Here is a 5,317-nt window from a genome sequence, read left to right as displayed (position 1 = left end):
TGTGCTACTGGCATTATTTGTTCTTTAAAATTTCTCATTTTTCTTTCAAAGGAAGGTTTACCTCTATCCAGATATGATGGAGATATAAAAACACTTTAAAAAAAATACTTCCTAAGGGCGCAAGAACTGAGTGGTTTTGTGTGTGTGTGTGTTGTGTGTTGTGTGTGTGTGTGTGTGTGTGTGTGTTTTGCCTGTGTGGGAGGGCAGAGGGAGATCTTTTTTTTTTCCCTCAAAGCTTTACACAGTGCCCAGCCACATAAAATGCTGAATAAGTGTTCTTTGAATTGAATTGTATTCAAATAAAGTGAATTTCTCCCAGGAAACCATTTTCAGGTTTTTAAAATGCAAATTTTACATATGGAGTAGATGATATAAGGATGACTTATTGGCCAACTTTAAATAAAATTTGGCAATTGTTTGAGTCAAGTGAGTTCATTGTGCTTGAGGATATAATCCCAACTGAACACGAACACATTGAGACATGGCAAAGTGCCTCCCTTTTGTACTCAAGAATCAGGAGTAACTAAACATGTTTTTACTTAGTGAGGGGTAATGAGCAAAAATTAAAAATAAATAAAGTGTCTATTGGTTTCTGGGGGCACCAATACCGTTGGTTCTTTCCACTGTTTCTTTTGTTGCCAATACGGTTGCTGTAACTTTGGTACCTTTGCACATTTTCACCTTTTATGATCAAAGCCAAAACTGTCAATTTGCCCACAAAGTAATTTTTGTCCTGCTTGTCCACTTATATGTTTGAAACAGTGATATTTTCTAGTTATAAAGCAGAAAAGATGAAGAAAACCTACCATCTTTAGTCCCACAGAAGATCAGACATCGATGGAAACCCATTTTTATATATTTAAATGTTTTACCAATGACTTTGGTTCTTATATCACAATCATTTCTGTGAGGAAAAAGTCCTCTCTGTCTTCTCCACCCCATCCATCCTTGAATCCTCTTTATGACAAAGAAAAATCATTAAATAAAATGAGTTGATACAATTGCTTCATCTGATAACTGATATACCCTTGTGGTCTAGTTGACTCCTACCTCTCTGCCTTGAGGAGGAAGATGTATTTCATTACTTGTTTTCAAGCACCTTTTTTGATTTTTGTTCACTGAGAATATGGCTTCTGTAGAGGGATCATTCTATTTAAATTACTCCCAGTATGGTGAATATTATTCTTTGGTTTAAAAGGATCTGATTACATGACTAAAAATATGGAAATATTTTTGGCATGACTCTACTTTTATAATGGGTATCATACTACTTTCCTTCTTGATGGGCAGGGCAGCGGATAGAGGGAGAAAGAGAATTTGGAACTCAAAACAAATGTTAAAAATAAGAAATAAACACATTTTAAAATAAATAAATAAAATTATCTATTTACCAATCTGATTCAAGTGGGAAAGAATTTTTTTTATAACCTTTATATTGTTGAGAGAATTTTATCCTTCATCAATCAGTACCTGTATGGCAACTTAGTGACTTGTTTCTCTCGATTGCTGTCCTCATCTTGATTGGATTGTGTCAGAGATTTGCTGGAGTCTGCAAATACCTGCCTTTGAATTATTACCTGTGACTAGTAGTAGGTGCAAGTCCTTCAAAGTTTTGCCTCAATTATTTTACCTGTATGTAAAATGAGATGATAATAATATTATATAAAGTATCTATCTTTCAAGATCATTGTGACACCCAAATGTGATATTTCATGTAAACTTTTTATAAAGGGCTAATTAAATGTCTGCCATCTCTAGAAGTCTATTTTTTTTTTTGCTTTTTGGAGAGAAGGCAGGGAAAATGAGGTTAAGTGACTTGCCCAAGGTCACATGGCTAGTTTGTGTATGTGTGTGTGTATGTTAAGTGTCTGAGGCCAGATTTGAACTCAGGTCCTCCTGACTCCAGGGCCAGTGCTCTATTTACTATGCCACTTAGCTGCTCCTAGAAGTCTATTTTCAAAACAAAATATTCACATAAAAACTCTCCATTCTTTTTTCCATACAAAAGTTAGTCTCATACACATATAATATATTTGTGAGTTTTTTCAATTGTGTCCAATTCTTCATGACCCCATTTGGGATTTTCTTGGCAAAGATACTGAAATGGTTTGCTATTTCCTTCTCCAGGTCATTTTATAGATGAGGAAACTGAGGCAAACAGAATTAAGTGACTTGCCCAGGATAATACAACTAATAAGTATCTGAGGCCAGGTCTGGACTAAGCAACATGAGTCTTCATTAGTTTAGGCCCAGCTCTCTATCCACTGTACAACCTAGCTGCCTTGTGTGAGTATGCATATATGTATATATGTAAAATAGTTATATAGATCTATGTGTGTTTGTATGTTCATATATGTATTTATATAGTGTATATGTAACATATTATATATGCTAAATATGTATAAACAAAATGTTCACTAGCTCTTCTAGGCCATGCCATCCAACAATTTCCATTTCCTTGGTACAAGGCTCCCAAGATAAAGCCAACTGTGTAGTGATTGAAGCAATTGACACAATAGTCTTTCTACCTGATAGCATGCTTCTGATTCAGTCTGCCCTGACAAAGCTATATATTTTATTTCCTTGCCTAAACCTGCTGGGAGAAATATGACACCCTTTACTGGCTAAGATTGGAACATGCTTTATGAAAGCAGCCTTAATTATATTCCATTTTGAGATTCAATAGTTTCGATTGCAACATCAAATGAAACTCATATGTGTTACACACCGTGGGACAGTGACCACAAATGGGATCCAAAAAGTGCCTCCCAATTAGGAATCTATTTATGCCCATATATTCTGCATCAGTGAAGACTGGAGCCAGCATCTAACTGTCTATAGGGGTAGCATGCTGAAATAATTCAGCATTTCCTAATGCAATGACTTAATACAAAGAATTTTTCTCTCTGTCAAATAGCCATGAGATACATACTTCACCTAAAAACAAACAAACTTAGAGAGCTGTGTAGAATATTTTGCAAAATATGCAAAGTTACTAGGAAAGCTGGGTATAGGATTATACAGATTCAATTTTTCCCCCATATTTTTTCCTATACCCTCCATTATGCAAAAGGAAGAATCTAATTTTCACACTAGAACTCAAATACAGAATAGAGAAAAGAAAAACAAAGAAATTTCATTAACTTAAATTTTGAAACTTAAATGCAAAGTAAGAAAAGAGATAAAAGGCATGTCATGTGCACAGCAGAACATAGGAGAGGATTCAAAATATATAGCCATAAATTTTCATTTTAAGAGAGTCTGTATGATATATACTACATGTTGTTTTGAGAGCTATCTTTGCTTCCTTGTAAGTTTTCTTTTGTTCTCTGCTGTACACTTTTTACTTTGTTCTTTTCCCCCCTTCGACCTCACTTCTCCCACCTGAAGGTTACAATTAAGTATGGATATATTTACATATAGATATATACATACACATATACATCTACCTACCTACATACATACACTTTCCCTAACAAATTCTACACCTGATCTTTGTTTAACTAACTTTTATTCTAGATAAGTGCACCAAGGATTAGTGGTCTTTTCTGGGACAAGTCTATCTTACCCTTATTTTGTGGCTGGCTATCTTCTATATGTTTTATCTGTTTTCATACATTTAAAAATGTATTTACATTTTTAAAAAAATTTAAAAAATGTATCTTTTTAAAAAAAGATAAAATCAAAAGGGATATAGAAAAGCCAATTCTTTGCTCAAGATCATCTAATCAGTTCCTAATAACTAAATTGGAATTTCACCTTCAAAATCACACCAACCTTCTTATTGCTATTTTCTACATAAATGTTTCATATAGAGATTCACATTCAATTTAATAGTAAATTGTCCCCTATAAAAGGATAAGGATTTTAAAAGTTGGGAAGGATATAATGACATCTGTGTTACTACTAAAACAAAACAACACAACAACAACCCTCACCCCCAAAATGCTGGCTAATGTCTATGGAAGGGAAGGAAAATTAGTAAATTCATATTGAGGGTTCTTTTAGTATTCTATTGTGAAGGATAATTCTACACTAACTTAAACAAAACCTTTGTTTTGATTCTAGGTTCATAAAAATGTTAACAGAATTACTACAAAACGGAAGGTAGATGAAATGAAACATGCTTGCGTAATAGTGTTACACTGGTCCCAACTATCTGAAGACCACGTTTGTTGTTTTTTTCTTTTTTACACCTCCTGTGTGGTTCTCTGGCCCCCTGAACCATTCGGAGGCCTTTACTCTCTTTCATTGTCTCTGAACCCCCATTGATTTTATACCCTCACTTTAAGGGATTTCTCGTCCCAGTTGCATTTAGCCACTTACCATCAGATTAGTTTTTACAAAGAAATATTTACCACAAAGGCATGGTAAGATCAAATATGTAAACATGCCACCCCTTATCACATGGGAGCATAATTCCCCCCAAACAACTTCAGTCTCTGTGGAGGGGAAGAGGATTAATTTCACAGTTTAAGTCACCTATATAACATAATCCCACCAAGTTCCATGGTCAAATCTCTGGCTTGGACTGGAGACAGTCCCTGACAGGTCTCAGTGCCCTGAGAAACCTGGCACTCAGGGTTCTTAGCGCTCTCCTGCTGGTTTGGCTACATCATCCAGCCTGGAATTCTGCCTTGAAGGTCGCCATGGCTCAAATCCATCCCCTGCTCCACTGGTGCACTTAGAACTGAAAAAGACAAATGAAACAGACAAGACCAATGCCCTGAGACTATTCCCCATGACCACCAGTCTTAAAAGGCAGGGTAAGGGATAGGTAGCATTTCTCCTCATCCAACTCCCTTTATAGCCCCTACCCTATGAACAAAAAGTCCTTCAGCCCACTCTGAATTGGGGTTTTCCAGTCATTTTAAAAATGCGGTGTATTCTGTTTCTACAGACAAGGGAAAGAGGCTTTTCCCTCCCACATAGCAGGAGAATGCCTTTTCCAAGAAGTAGGTCCTTGGCATCTCCCATGTGTTTGCCTACATGATGGATGACCTGGGCATGCTACAAAGTCCTGTTTCACTTGGTTTAATTCAGACACTACTTTTAGTCATGGAGACTTATGGTTTTAGTGAAGCCAGACTATCTAATTTTAAGCAAATTATTACTCTTAACAATAGGAGTGTAAACACAAGCATAATTGAGATTTACTAATTGTTCTTCCTTGTTGTCAGTGTGCTGCTTTAAGATATAAATTATAGTGTTTTGCTACGCAACATATCCCTGTAGATGAGATTATCTATCTATCTATCTATCTATCTATCTATCTATCTATCTATCTATCTATCTATCTATCTATCTATCTATCTAT

At 35.5% G+C, this 5,317-nt stretch overlaps 1 long non-coding RNA gene across 1 annotated transcript in view; it reads right to left on the bottom strand.

Moving 5' to 3' along the window:
* Positions 1-1,006: 1,006 nt before the first annotated feature.
* Positions 1,007-5,317, bottom strand: part of LOC138163166 (uncharacterized) — a 30,236-nt gene continuing 25,925 nt past the window's right edge. Inside the window, exon 3 of the long non-coding RNA XR_011168814.1 lies at positions 1,007-4,690. This is a non-coding gene — a long non-coding RNA (uncharacterized lncRNA). The remainder of the gene's footprint in view (positions 4,691-5,317) is intronic.

The sequence above is a fragment of the Petaurus breviceps genome, unplaced genomic scaffold (assembly GCF_028583685.1).
Source record: "Petaurus breviceps papuanus isolate PSGF00001 unplaced genomic scaffold, PetGlider_PUasm1.0 187, whole genome shotgun sequence".
NCBI lineage: Eukaryota > Metazoa > Chordata > Mammalia > Diprotodontia > Petauridae > Petaurus > Petaurus breviceps.
The sequence above is the reverse complement of the archived record's forward strand: the minus strand, read 5'-3'. Positions and strand labels throughout refer to the sequence as shown.